Here is a 16,133-nt window from a genome sequence, read left to right as displayed (position 1 = left end):
AACCTAAAAAAAAAAAAAAAAAAAGAAAAACCTTTTTATTTATTTATTTTTTTTTTTAAAGAAAATGAACTTCTAAACGAAAGCAAACTAAAGGATATTTTCATGCATGCCAGGCCCACACCTCACCGCGCCCCTGGAAAGGCCTGTACCTGCAGCAACCCCACCCCCGTTCCCATCGTCCGCGTGATAAAGACCTTCCTCCCCATCACCAACATCAATTACCTCACCCAAACTTCACGATGAAAAAGGGGGGGGGGGGGATCACTATGTTAGCGGCGGTCATTTAAGAAAGAAAGAAAAAGTAGGGGAAAAAAGAAAGGAGAAAGAAAAAAAGAAAGGAAAGAAAGAAAGAAGAAAGAAAGAAAAGAAAGAAAGAAAAAAAGAAAGAAAGAAAGAAGAAGAAAGAAAGAAAGAAAGAAAGAAAGAAAGAAAGAAAGAAAGAAAGAAGAAAGAAAGAGAGAGAGAGAGAAAGAAAGAAAGAGAGAGAGAGAAAGGAAGGAAGGAAGGAAGGAAGGAAGGAAGGAAGGAAGGAAGGAAGGAAGGAAGAAAGAAAGAGAGAGAGAGAGAAAGAAAGAAAAAGAAAGGGAGAGAAAGGAAGGAAGGAAGAGAAACCCCGCGCACCGGCCGCAGGGTCGAACTCCCTCCAAAATCAGCCCACGCCGTCACATAAATTGGTTTTCTTTGTGATCTCAAATTGACTTGCAGCTCACTAGTGAGAAAATAGTCGCTGAGAAGCGGGGGCCTCCAGCTCCCGGATCCTGCCCGCCTTTCATCGTGTAAACAAACGCATCAGATTTAAAGCTTTCCCATAATTGTTATGCTAACCTTGGAGCGAAACCTCTCCATTTGCATTTGAAGGAGCTAAATATTAGGCAGGAAAGAAAGTGCCCTTTTTGAAAGCCTGAGAAAGTGTCCCCGCGCGGGGCTGGCCGGCCATCTGGGCCGCAGGCCGGGCGCGCACCCCCGCCCCGCACCCCGCACCCCGCCCCGCACCCCGCCCCGCACCCCGCCCCGCACCCCGCCCCGCCCCGCGGCCGCCCAGGCCCGCGCCCCACCGGCCGGGCCCCCCGCGCGGACACCGGGCCCGGGGCGTCGGAGCACCGCGGAGCGCCCGCTGCGGCCCGTCCGGGCAAGGGGAGCAGCGCGAGCCCACGGATGCACGTTCATTGCGGAGTAATTAAAAATAAAAACACTGCACCGTGGGGGTTGTTTCAAGAGAGGAAGGCGGGCTCCGACTTCCCATCAGCCTATTCTGGGCGAATAAAGAAAAGCCAGGCATCCCTCCACCTCTTCGTGCAACCTGAACACAAAGCATGTCTACACGGACTCACGGGGAAATCAGTCCTGGGGGAGTTATCTAGGGCGTCGTAAACCCGATGAACAGAGCTGGGGGTGGGAGGCTGGGCGGCTGGGGGTGCAGTGGGGGTGGCGGGGTTAAGATGCTGAGAGAATCCAAGAACGTAATTATTTCCTTACGACGCTTCTCATTTTTAATTTCATTTCTGATATAATTCAAAGGTGCTTTGGTTTTTAGATGATTTTACTGCTGTCAGAATTAGCATTTTTTCCCCACTAGTCCTAGGAGACATTCCAGAGGAGAACGGTATTTTTATTTTCCTTCTCCCCCTGCCTAGGGTTTGACAAAGGCTTCTCATGCATCGCTGGGCTGTGTTACAAAGTTAGGGGATTTTTCCCTCTCTCAAAAGAAGATCATTGAGGCTGCAAGTAACCCTGGTAGCTGCTAGGAGATGGAATTCTTTAGGCTAGAACTGCATGTTGCACAAATAACTAGCAAAAAGAGGAATGTGGGACAGCACTGGAGTCCCCCACTGGGCAAAAAAGGAGGCAGCAGTGACCCCACGGGTATCACGATGGAACACGAAGGTTTTTGTTTTCCCTGGTCACAAACTAAATATCAGTGTTTGACAACTTCCCAACATGTGCCAGTTACCATGTGTTCTATTTACTTCATAAGTATTTATTAAATGGCTGCAAGTTTGTTTGTTTGTGTGTTTGTTTGTGGAGTCAGGACCTTGGCCTCAGACAGACCCAGGTTCCAGTTCTGTATTTCCACACTTACTACCTTGATGGTCCTAATCGAGTTAGTTTTTTTGAAATCCCAATGTTCTTATCTGTAAAATGGGTGTATTATCTCCACCTCAGAGGGCTATTGTCAGGATTGAATAAGCACAGCCTGGCACATAGTAAGCTCTCTATAAATTAGAGCCGTTCCTAGGTACAGTATCATCATATTCATCATCATCGTAGCTCTCATTGTCTTTTCTCTGAAGACCCTAAAATGGATCTTTAAAAATATGCATTAAATGAGGCAAATGCAGGGGACACTCAAAAACCTTAATTCGTTGCCAGGTTCTGTTCTAAGTGCCAGAGGTAACAGGTAAAAGACAGTAAAGTTCCTTGCTCTCATGGAGCTTGTGTTCTAGTTATGGAGATAGACAACAGATCAGGGAAGTAATAAATACGATCACTGTAGACAGCAATACATTCCATCAAGACAAGAAGCCAGGGAATTGGGAAGGAGAGTGATTGGGACAGGTGCTGGCGGAAGAGCAAAGGGCCCGCTATCATGAAGTGGACAGAGCACATCTCAGAGGAAATAACAATGGGGGTCAGCCCGACAAAAGCAGGCTGGAGAAACAAGCAGGGCCAGATTTCGTAGGGTCTGGAGCTTCCAGTTCTTCTCAGAGCAATGAGAAACCATGAGAAAGTTTCAAGTGAGGGAACGACATGATCTGATTTATTGTTTAGAAAGGTCACTCTGGCTCTTCTGTGCAAGAATGGACAATGGAAAGTGGTGGAGGAGGATGGGGTGAAAGTGGAGCCTTAGCCTGGCTGCACCTGCGAAGCTTTAACAAAGCCAAGCCCCACCTGTGGGCATGGAGTAGCGCCCAGGCATTTTTTTTCCCTTGCTTTGTTCTGATCTTAAACTCCCACATGATTCTAATGCAGAGTAAGACTTGAAAAACATTAATTTTGAAGATATTTTAATTGTCCAGCAAAGAATGATATGATAAAAGTAGAGATGCTAAGAGGTGGTCATAGTCAGGATAGGTCTTGGAGGAGAAGCAGATTAACCTGTTAATGGATTGAAAGTGACAGAGTTGGTGGGGAGAGAAAGATAGGAATGGGGAATGACCTCAAAGTGGGGACAGTAGTATAGAAGGTGATTCCATTTACTTGGAGGACAATAATGAAGTCAGAACAGGCTGGGATAAATGGGAAGCCAGGTTGCTGAAGACTGGACTCGAGAACACTCACCGTGTTTTGTATACAACACTTACTTGGTATATATTAATAAAATAATAATCCAGTTTTTCTGTGGAGGCATCTAGCAGGCAGTTGATTTGAGAGACTAGTAGGACAGAACTCTAAATGTGTCAGTGTGGCCCAATAAAACTTTCTGCAACTATGGAAATGGTCTGTGTGGGCACTGTCCAAAGCAGTAGCCGCTCAGCACCTGTGGATATCAAGCACTTGAAATAAGGCTAAGCTAGTGCAACTGGGGCATCAATTTCTTATTTTGTTTTAATTAATTTAAATTTAAATAGCTCTAGGTGGCAAGTGGCTGCTCCCCTAATGGAAAAATGTAGGTATGTGTGGATGATTCCCGTATCTGTCCATCTGGCCTGAACCTCTTCTTTCAGGCTCAGATACCTTCTCATCCCTAGCCCTGGAAAAGATCAAAGCCTGTCATCTTCAGCTTGGGTTATTCAACATTAGATTACCGGCCACATTGTTTCTCTCCGATCTTCTACCATATATTCTCAAAACAGCAGCCAAAACCATCTTCACAATTTGAGCCATATCCTGTATTCTTCGGTTTAAAGCCTTCTAGTGGCTCCCTATCTCAACATAGTAGAGCCAAGCTCATTTGACTAGTACACCAACACCCCTGCATCATTGGGCCCCTTCTCTGCTTCTCCAACTCCACCTCCCATCTTTTTGCACTCCTCTTCTGTGCCCCAGCACTTCTACCTCCTATTGGGCAATGAAATTAACACAGCTATTTTGTTTATTGTCTGCTCTCTCTTTCTCAGAAACAGGCTCTATTAGGTGGGGATTTATGACAGCTTTGTACACTATTGGAAACTTTAGTCAAAGAATACAGTAGCTTATCAGATATTAGGTACCCAATAAATACTTACTAATGATTAAATCAGAATAGAGATAATATATGCTCACCTGGGTCACCTAGAAGAACTGACACAGAGGACAGAAATGCCTCCAGGACTGAGCCCTGGGCTTCTCCAACACATATACTGTTGCCTTGGCCAATATGGTAGCTATATGTGGCTTTTGAGCCTAGTCCATATTTTTTTTAAGATTTTATTTATTTATTCATTAGAGACATAGAGAGATAGAGAGAGAAAGAGAGAGAGAGAGAGGCAGAGACACAGGCAAAGGGAGAAGCAGGCTCCATGCAGGGAGCCCGACATGGAACTCGATTCGGGTCTCCAGGATCACACCCTGGGCTGAAGGTGGCACTAAACTGCTGAGCCACCCGGGCTGCCCAAGACTAGTCCATATTAAGTATAAAATACCAAATTGTGAAGAATGCAAAGCATCTCATTAATTATTTATATAGATTATTTACTGAAATAATATTTTGGGTATACTAGGTTAAACAAAATATATTCTTAAAATTGATTTCACCTGTTTATTTTTACTTTCTTTAATGGGAAAATTAAATATTAGGAACTTTAAAATCATCTGTGTGGCTCCTGTTGTATTTCTCTTAGACACATTACTTCAGAGACTGAGAGGAGAACAAAAACCAGCAGGGGATGTGTCCAGCAAGCAAGGGAAGATATTAAGCAAGTATGGTGCATGGGAGATTAGATAAATAGTTGTGTTCAGAAGGAGAGAACAGTTAACTAGATCACATGAGTAATGTGAAGATGGAGAATTGGCCAAAGGATTTGGCAAGGTGAAGAGTACCGCTGACCTTAAGAAGGGTGAATTCAGAGAAACGTGTGGACAGATGCTCAAGTGGAGAGAGTCAGAATATAAAATGATGAGGTAGAGACAACCCTCTCAAGAATGATTGCTTTGGGAAATGGGATGATTGCTGATCACAGAGAGAAAAAAATTAATGATGGAAGATATTTTGATAGCTGAAGGAAATACTCAAAGATAGCCCCAAACTGGAAAATATAGGCTCAACACAAAAAGTATACAAGCAGGGCAGCCTGGGTGGCTCAGCGGTTTAGCACCACCTTCAGCCTGGGGTGTGATCCTGGAGACCTGGATCAAGTCCACATCGGGCTCCCTGCATGGAGCCTATGTCTCTGCCTCTCTCTCTCTCTCTCTCTCTCTCTCTCTCTCTCTCTCTGTGTGTGTGTGTGTGTGTGTGTGTGTGTGCCTCTCATGAATAAATAAATAAAATCTTTTTTTTAAAGTACACAAGTATAGCATTTCAAATCTGAAAGTGCCCTTAAAGTTCATCATAGATATTATAGGTAAGAACTTTGAGGTCCAACCAGATTAAGGACTTGTCAACATCATACAACAGGTAGGAAACCAGAACGAGAAACACGGTCTATGAACGATAACTTGCAAAATTCCATTTCCACAGAGAAAAACATATCCAAATTCTAATATATTTGACCCAAAATATTATTCCTCTTGTAAATCAGAAAGTTTTTGTGATTGTGAATGGTCCATTGAGAGCTAACTCAACACCCCAAAAACAAATAATCTAGTCAAGAAATGGGCCAAAGACATGAACAGACATTTCCTCAAAGAAGATATACAAATGGCCAACAGACACATGAAAAAGAATGCTCCATATCCCTTGGCATCAGGGAGATACAAATCAAAATCACAATGAGATACCACCTTACACCAGTCAGAATGGCCAAAATTAACAAGACAGAAAACAACAAATATCCCCGAAGATGCAGAGAAAGGTGAACCCACCTACACTGTTGGTGGCAATGCAAACTGGTACAGCCACTGTGGAATGAGTATGGAGGTTCCTCAAGAGTTAAAAATAGAGCTACCCTACAATCCAGCAATTGTGCTACTAGGTATTTACCCTAAAGATACAAATGTAGTTAAATGAAGGGGCACCTGCACCCCAATGTTCATAGCAACAATGTCCACAATAGCCAAACTGTGAAAAGAACCAAGATATCCATTGACAGATGAATGGATAAAGAAAATGTGATATATATAATATAATATAATATTTAATATTTCATTATATATATGTAATATAACTCAGCAATCAGAAAGGATGAAAACTTACCATTTACATCAACATGGTTGGAACTGGAGGGTATTATGCTGAGTGAAATAAGTCAATCAGAGAAATACAATTATCATATGGTTTCACTCATATGTGGAATACAAGAAACAGTACAGAGGATCACAGGGTAAGGTAGGGAAAACTGAATGTAAGTCATCAGGGAGGGAGAAAAACCATGAGAGACTCTTAACTATAGGAAACAAACAGGGTTGATAGTGGGGAGGTGGGGGGGGGAGGGTAATTGGTTGATGGGCATTAAGGAGGGCATGTGACGTGATGAGCACTGGGTGTTATATGCAACTGATAGGTCGTTGCACACTATATCTGAAATGAAGTATGTACTTTATGTTGGCTAACTGAATTTAAATTGTTAAAAAAGAGCTAACATATAAAAATAATATCTAACATTTATTAAATATTGTGTGCTATGTGGCTGGTATTTTACATATAATTAATAGCAATCCATGGAATAATCCCATGATGTAGATAACGTATTATACCAGTTTTACAAATTAGGAAGACAAAATTTCAAGAGGTTTAGCTACTCGTACACATAACTGCTTGGAGCCAAAGCTTACAGTCTTTTCAATATATTATATGGCCTCAAGATCATACATTTTTTTTAACCTGGAAATCATCCCCCAATAGAGCAAAATACCCAAATTTGCCAACTGATATAAGTGAAAAGTAATATCCAAATTAATAAAATAATACTCACTTGCAAGTTGAGTATTTTTTCTCCAAATTATTTGTTTGCCACGATGCATCCAAGGTCTGAACTTAAAATTTTCAACCAGACCAATCTTACAACTCTGAGCAAAAACAGTGGCACAATCATGGCAGGATTTGCTTTCTGGAATTAAGCACACTGGTTTCCTAAGGAAAAGTCCCATCAGGTGAAAATGACGTATGTGCCACTGGTATAGAATGACTGAATGCCTCCACTGGAATAGCTTCAATAATTCTCTGTAAATTGGATAAGACAAAAAGATTCATGTTCAGGAATGAAAACTCATCTGCACTTTATACTTAAGACATTTCTTACCAGTGACCATGTATAACTCCTCTATAATAGAATAGTAGAATAAAAAACAACTCTGGGGACACCTGGGTGGCTCAGCTGGTTAAGCGCTGCCTTCAGCTCAGGTCATGATCTCAAGGTCCTGGGATCGAGCCCCATGTCAGGATCTCTGCTCAGCAGGGAGTCTGCTTCTCCCTCTCTCTCTGCCTCCTCCCCTCTGCTCATGTTCTCTCTCAAATAAATAAATAAGATTAAATTTTAAAACTCTGGGTAATCACTGTTTCCATGTACAAAATTTAAATTAACTGGAGTGCTCAGAGAAGGGGAGAAATGAGAGGTTCTGGTAAATTTTATTTTCTGCTTAACCTGAGGTCAACAAAATAAATATTTTTGTATTCCAGCTTTGCAGAAAATCTTTAAATGCCTACGTCTTCTTTCCTTACTATGTAGGAAATTAAACACAATTTGATCTTTTCTTAATGATTCAGTATTTTTCAGTGCTTCAGGAAATGTTCAATAACATCTCACAATATCTTTCTATAGGACTTATGTATACAGAGTGGGAATGTAGGAAAGGAAATTTTACAAGGTATATTTCCATGAACTTGGTAGGAGCATGTTTATTTATGATTTCCTTCTTTTCGCTAAAATTTGGGTAGAATAAGCTACAAGTAATGAGGTTATCTGCTGATTCAACTTTTACCACCCAGTTTTTATCTCTTGTACACTAAGATGATACAATACTGCTAACTCACAATATGGTATACATTAAAGGATTTTGGTTTTGGATTTGTTATTGTTGTTATTGCCGGTGGGTTTGTACTAATCTTGCCATTGTCCTCACTTAGGAATTGTTATGAACAATGATGATATAGATGATTAGTCTGGGGTGATAAGTCTGTGGCCACAAAGACTTTCACATATAAGCGGATTGAACTAACAACCAACTTTCATATATAAGCAGATTGAATGACTAGCCTGGTCTCACAGAGAGGAAAGATACGTTCCATGTGTGAACCCCATCAGGTACCTCCTCTCCACTTTACCTCCACATCAGGACCTATCCTTCTCCAACTCCAAGGTCAATGCCTATATTACACATTCTCTGCACTCGTTGCTCTTTATCAGTATACAAACTAGCTCAGTTCTTGCCACTTACGAACTTTGCTCACCTCGATTCTACCTCTTACCACCCTTTTGCCTACCAATCCACTTTCTCTGGTTCCTCTCAAACGCTCGTCTTGAGGACTTTCCATCTTTACTTTTCTTTACTTCCTATGGGCCTCTGACATAGTGGGATCCTTCCATCTGGAAACTCTCTTCCCCAGTCTACCACTTTACCTTTTCTTCCTCTCTCTCTTCCTCCTGCTCTGACCACAGCTTAGTCTCCCTCCCTAGTTCTTCCCCTTGTGCCCTAGAGATTAGTGTTCCCAGAGCTTCATCCTCAGCTCTCTTGTTTTTTTTTGTCTATTTCTTCCTTCAGTTATTTCTCTCATTCCCCAAACATTAACTGCCACAGATCCACTGATAACTCAGAAGTTCAGTAGCATTCCTGAGCTCCAAAGGCATATATCTGAGCAGCCTCCTGAGCAAGTTCAGCTGGATATTCTGGAAGTGATCTTGAAAGTAATCCAGCCAAAGGACATCCATGAGCCCAAGATTTTCCTTTATCAGTTAACGAGGCCAATTAATTATGTAGTTACTCAGGTCAGTCCCCTGGAATCCCATTTTTCCCTGACACACTCAACTGATTTTAGTTCAGACATATAGCAAATCTGTCTGCCTCAAAGCTGGTATATAACCTTAGTTCAGATTTGCAAACTTCCCCTCTGCTTTTCCTCTTTCCACCTGTTCATTGTTTCCGTCCATCCTATACATGGGGTCACAGGAGCATCTCTCCAAAACTCAAATTTGATTTACTACTGCTCTTCCTTTTTGGACCACCTCCCTCATCTTTGGGGACCACTTCTTCAATCCAACCCATGGAATAAAGTCCAGAATATTTTTCAGAGCATGTCATATCCTTCACATCTGGCTTTAACCTGTCACCCCACCACCACCTCCCAGTGCCTTTGCACACACACCTATCAAGCACCACCTTCTGCTCAACACACTCCTGACTGTCTCATCCCCCTGGAACTCCTGTTCAACCTTCAAGACACCTTGTCAATATCTCTTTTATAGCACTTGTAATATTGCATTGTAATTATTAATTTACACAACGCTCCTTATGTTGTGTTGTAATTATTAAAATATACACACTGCTTAATGATAGGGATGATGGTGTTTTCCCCATTGTATCCATTATCTATCATGGTACTTGATAGTACTTAGTAGGTACTTGATAGTACTTGGTAGGTACTCAACAAATATATTGGAATTAAATGGCTTGGTGGTGAACTCAGTCTAAATGATGTAAGTCTGGTCCAATGAGCTAATCGTCATCGTCTACTCCTTCATTGTTTATGACAGGTATTTTCCTGGACATAAGGGAAAGGTGTTTTCTAATTTCAGACACTGTGTGTCTTCCCGACTTGTGAGAAAAAAAAAAAAAAAGCCCCTGTTTGCTTCACTTTCTTGGGGGAATAAATTGCATTATGTAACTGTGTAGCCAACCTGCTTTTTAGGGGCATACTTTGTTGACCTGTTCAAATCTTTCTTGTCTCTCCTGTTATTCTTTCTGTGAGCCTATCTGCCCTTTTTCAAAAAAGAAAACATCACAGAGCATTTCTGTAATAATATGGTGTATATTATCACGTTAGCCACAGTTATAATAAAAGTAGCTACATAATCAGATTATACTTTGCCTCATAGCCATAGAAATAATGGGGCTTTATCAGGAAATTTTTATAACCAAATGGAAATTCACTAATGCAATAGGAAGTTATCAAATGTAATATAATTCAGGAGTCCCAAACTGCTAATGTCTCGGTAGGTGAAGGGGAAAAAGAAAGTTACTTTATTATAATGAATCTCTTAACAGAGACATGCTTATTATTTTTGTAAAAATGCTCAGCATATGTCTTTTTTTTCTCTTATATAATCATTTCTGGTCTTGTTTCATTTTGTTTTCATTTGGATGCTTTTTTATGAAGAGTTTTTTTTTGAGTATCAAAAGCAAATTAAAGTGATCAGTGTTCAGGGTATTATTAAGTAGAAGAAATCATACCAATTTTGAAAATATGGACATGTGCTTTCAAACTGCTGAGAGCTTTATTTTTTAATTTTTTTAAAAAAAGACTTTATGTATTTATTCATGAGAGACACAAAGAGAGAGGCAGATACACAGGCAGAGGGAGAAGCAGGCTCCATGCAGGGAGCCCAATGTGGGACTCGATCCTGGGTCTCCAGGATCACGCCCTGGGCCGAAGGCAGGCACTGAACCGCTGAGCCACCCGGACTGCCCTGCTGAGAGTTTTAAAAAGGCTTCCACAAGTGTAATATACACAATGGAATATCAGTGTGACCACATGTTGTGGAAAGTGACTAGCTTTCTATTCACATGCATGAACTAATGAGCAAGAAAACACAGTATGTTGAATAGCCAATGTTCAAATCCCATTCAAACTTCTACCTCAGTTTCCATCTAAAGACAATGAACAAATATGCAAAATCAAAGTAGGTAGAATTTTTGCATTTACTAAACAGTGGCTTCATGACAATCATATCAAATTCAAAGAAAAATATTAAATGGCTTTCCTGCTTCATATTAAATCAAATTCTTGCTGGAATTCAAAGGAATTTTTCTTTGAATTCCTTTTCCTTTCTCTAAAAACATTTCTTCCTGAGTCCAGGACTGGAAAAAGAGGGTAAGTGATTACACATAATACACGCATACGCATACATATATATACATACATAATAGATAGCTGGTGATCTGTTATTCTGGAAATTTTGAAAGGGAATATAGTTACTTCTAACCTGAAATCCAACCACTTCGGAACACACAAAAATTAGATAACAGTTGTAAGCCATGAAAATATACTTAAGATAGACTAGAAATACACATTTGTAATTTTGTCATTTTGATCAATGTTTTCTCTCCAATTTTGGGTCCAACCAGAATATTCCTACTGCTCAGGTTCAGGATCTGATTTGTGCTAGGGGTCTACAGCTGTACATATCAGCTCTTCCTCTCTAGATGACACACATTCTCCCCTCCAACATCTAAGTGTCACACAAAAGGAGGATGTGACCTGGTAACAACACAATCAGATGTAATTAAAATTTTTAGGATAATGCTTTCCAAATAGAGCACAAACCTATTTTTAGTATGTCATTCTACATGGTGGGATATATTGGTGGAGGTGTTTAGAGGATCCAGGGAAAAACGGAAACCAATTTGGGGTGGGGACAGGTGGTGTTAATTCAAAATTACATATCTAAGAAAAAAATCATCTTCACCTGCAAATTGAGGAGAAAGTGAAAGGAGTAAACACACTCTTCAGGAAGTGTCTTTGTATATGCAGAATCAAAAAGAAAGCCAGTTTTCTGTTCTTCAAAACAATCCCTTCCTCCAAGCAAATAGGAATTTTAAGATTCCAGAATGTGTTCAATGTCTCCAAACATATTCTCACTTCTCAGGTTCTTTTCCTTTGCCACCTGATATTGTTGCTTTAGTCACCTACGTGTACTTCTGCCCTGGTTTGGATTCCCTGCCCTCTTCTACATATACATTTCATGATCTGCTTCTCAGAGCACTATGGCCCAGTGTGGGGCGGAGTGATCACGTGGCAGTTCATGTAAATGACATTATATTCTCATTCAAGTGACACTGTACTTAAATATCCCGATATGATGAGGAGTGAAGATTTGTTGTTGTTGTTTTTTAACATTTTATTTATTCATGAGAGACACAGAGGCAGAAACACAGGCAGAGGGAGAAGCAAGCTCCATGCAGGAAGCCCGATGCGGGACTAGATCCCAGGTCTCCAGGATCACGCCCTGAGCCAAAGGCAGGCACTAAACCGCTGAGCCACCCAAGGATCCCCAGGAGTAGAGATTTGTAATGAATCATTCCTTCAGTAATATGGACTTCTCAACCCCAGAGTTCTGAAACTCCTGTATGAGTAAAAGAAAATTGAAAACCATAAAATTCCTATAAGAACAGATAGGTGGTAAGCTCCTTGGAGATGACTTTGTGGATTTGACACCCAAAGCAAAAGATGACAAAAGTAAAAATAAACAAGAGGGACTACATCAAACTAAAAAGCTTCTGCACGGCAAAGGAAATCGTCAACAAGATGAAAAGGAAATCTACCAGATGAAAGCAAATATTTGCAAATCATGTAACTGATAAGGTGTAGGGAGTTAATATTCAAAATATATAAAGAATTCATACAACTCCATAGTAAAAAAAAATCTATTAAAACATGGGATGGGTATCTAAATAGACATTTTTTCCAAAGAAGACATACTTTTTTTTTTTCAAAGAAGACATCCTAATACCCAACAGATACATGAAAATGGGCTCACATCCTAATTATCAAGGGAATACAAATCAAAATCACCGAGAGATATCACTTCACACCTGTTAGAACGGCCATTATCAAAATATAAGTGATAATAAGTATTGGCAAGGATGTGGATAAAAGGGAACAATTGTGCACGTTGGTGTAATGTAAATTGGTGCAGCCGCTCTGAAAAACAGTATGGAATTTCCTCAAAAAAAAAAACTAAAATTAGAAATACCATATGATCCACCAATTCCTCTTCTAGGAATACACCCAAAGGAGATGAAATCACTCTTTCAAAGAGATATCTGCATCACCATGTTCATTTCAACATCATTTACAATAGCCGAAACATGGAAATAGTAGGTTTCAATTGATGGATAAATGAATAAAGAAAATGTGATATACATATACTATATACTCATATATACATATGTATATAAATACCACTTATTCTCATATATATAAGAATATTACTCAGCTATAGAAGAAAATGCTGAAAATGGTACTATTTGGGACAACATGTGGTCATTATGCTAAGTGAGATAAGTCTGAGAAAGACAAATACTGTAATATCTTATTTATATGTGAAATCTAAGAAAACTAAATTCATAGAAACAGAGGGTAAATTGGTGGTTGCCAGAGGTGGAGGTTTTGGGGTGGGGGAAAGCGGTGAAGATAGTCAGAAAGTACAAGCTTTCAGTTGTAAGATAAATAAGTTCTAGACTTATTAATTACAGCTTAATTAATGTACAGCATGGACTATAGTTACAATGCTGTTTAGTGTATTTGAAAGCTGCTAAAAGAGTAGGACTTCAAATTTCTTATCACAAGAAAAAAAATGCAATGGTGTGAGATGATAGATATGAATCAAACTTATCGTGGTAGTCATTTTGCAATGTATACTTTATTTCACAATAATCATTGTGCATATGTCAAATCATGATGTTGTACACATGTTATATGTCAACTATATCTCAGTAAAACCATGGGAGGAAAGATTATAGGCACACGAGTCACAAAGGCATAGACTTCCTTTTTCCCATCTCTCTGTATTTTGTGTGGTATAAATTTCTTTATTTTTTTAAAGATTTTATTTATTTACTTATTCATGAGAGACACAGAGAGAGAGAGAGAGAGGCAGAGACACAGAGGGAGGGAGAAGCAGGCTCCATGCAGGGAGCCCGACATGGGACTCGATCCTGGATCTTCAGGATCAGGCTCTGGGCTGAAGGCAGGCACTAAACTGCTGAGACACCCGAGCTGCCCTATAAATTTCCTTAGTACAGAAATCACTCTTTTGGAATTGCTGCCTGCTTATCAGTCACCCAGAGATTCAGAGGACAGTCTCTGGAATTGTAATGCCTCAATTTGGTACCCTGCTCGTGAACTTTCATGGGGGCAAGATCTTGGTCATTTTGTTTAAACTGTATACACTTCGGTTTCCTAATCTGGAAAAGAAAGATGTAAAAATAATAGCCACAAGGGCTTATTATGAATATTAAATGAGTTACTGTGTGTGATGTTCTTACTACAGTACAAGGCAAGCAAGTGGCAAATGTTAATTATTATAAGAAATTAAAAGATGTATTGCTAGTTAATAGTGAGTCCTGTTGTTAGTTAATTGATATTAAGAATACATTTATTATATTTATTTTTTAAAATTTTAGTATTATCGCTAAAATATGTAGCAGTTTCATGTTATTTCAGCTATCTCAAAAGATATACTTTGCATAATCATTCAAAGGAAATGAAAAGATCAATAATTACCAGGCATAAAGCTCAGGATGCCAAACAACTTCACAGAATCACAAACTGCCGTAATGATTCCCCATCATTTCTCTTGTGGCTGCTACCTTATAAAAATCTTGCCAATGGGGACGCCTGGGTGGCTCAGCAGTTTGGCGCTTGCCTTCAGCCCAGGGTGCCATCTTGGAGACCCGAGATCGAGACCCACGTCAGGCTCCCTGCATGGAGCCTGCCTCTCTCTCTCTTTGCCTGTGTCTCTGCCTCTCTCTCTGTATCTCTCATTAATAAATACATAAAATCTAAAAAAAAAATCTTGCCAATGGACTCATGTCATACCCAGATGCAGGTTTTCCCTGGCCTCCCAAGAACTTCAATCACTTGGCTTCTAGTAGATGTAGGCCTCTGGGGTAGAGGAGGGAATACCAGCATTTTCAAAATTGGAAGTATGTTTCTCTGCACCCAAAGAGAAATAGACCCAAGTCTAGCAGGAGGACCATGCACTTGCTGCAAGAATATAGAGAGGTTTCCCCTAGAAGAAGACAAACTAGCCATGAGAATGGGAGGCTGGAACATAGGAAGTATCCTAAAGTCAGAGGCTCTCAGTAGGACCTGTCCTTGGCTGATGAGGCCATATAAGGCAGACAGGTTAAGAAACTAGAGAAGATCTTATGCAGAATTTGAAATAGGAAAAGAAATAAAAAAGAAAGAAAGAAAAGACATTCTTAGACATTAGACACTTCGGCTGAGAAGATTCTACAATTGACAGAGGCTCTGATGAAAAAAATAAACAGATCAGGGCATTCATTGGGTAGTTAAGCTAGTTTTAAAAGGTGATCAAATAGAGACAGTTAGTACTTGGATCCTGGCTTCAAAGTTGGGACACTATGCCCTATAGGTCCTCTGACTTCCCTTTAGGGTACTCTGTTCTTCCCTAAGTGAGTATGGAAGCAACGGCCTGTACAACTGTTTTAATCACACACCATTGATCATTCTGAGAAGAATGCTAACCATTCACTGAGAGTAAGTTTTGGTTCTATTTAAAGATGGTGAGAATGATTGCGGTATCATAATGCTAGAAGATTCCACTTGGAATCAAATGCTCTGCATTGATGGTTCTCCTTTTCTCCATTAATCTGACTACCTTAATGACCTATCCAAAACTCAAACCAAGGTCTATAGTGTTCAGATCACAGCAGGCATCATATATTCCCATTATTCTTCTACTGCAGTTTTTACTAAGGACAATTGTGGTTCTCTATTGAAGGGATTCCTGAGATTTTACAAGTATTTTGTTTGGAGAAGGGAAAATAGAAGCCAAAGGTCAGAGAAGCTTTATGAAGTCAGTTGGGCAATGGGGCATATATGAGCATGCATGCTTTTCACATAACCTTCACATCTCATTCTCTATTCCACACTTTCTACCCACAAAGTGAGCTCTACCACTGTGATTCCACTTTTGTCTCTTTATGCTTCATATGAAAATTTGGAGAAAATGTGTTGATTACTTTGCAAAAGACTTTGATGGATTTACCTCCACCAGTTTCCATGAATTTTAAGAATGAGCTCTCCAAAACTCTAAAGCGGGGATTCCTGTTTTACAAGACCAATCTTGAGACAGTCCTAAGTCTTATGAAATTTA

This window comes from Vulpes vulpes, chromosome 12, assembly GCF_048418805.1.
Source record: "Vulpes vulpes isolate BD-2025 chromosome 12, VulVul3, whole genome shotgun sequence".
Classification (NCBI taxonomy): domain Eukaryota; kingdom Metazoa; phylum Chordata; class Mammalia; order Carnivora; family Canidae; genus Vulpes; species Vulpes vulpes.
The sequence above is the reverse complement of the archived record's forward strand: the minus strand, read 5'-3'. Positions refer to the sequence as shown.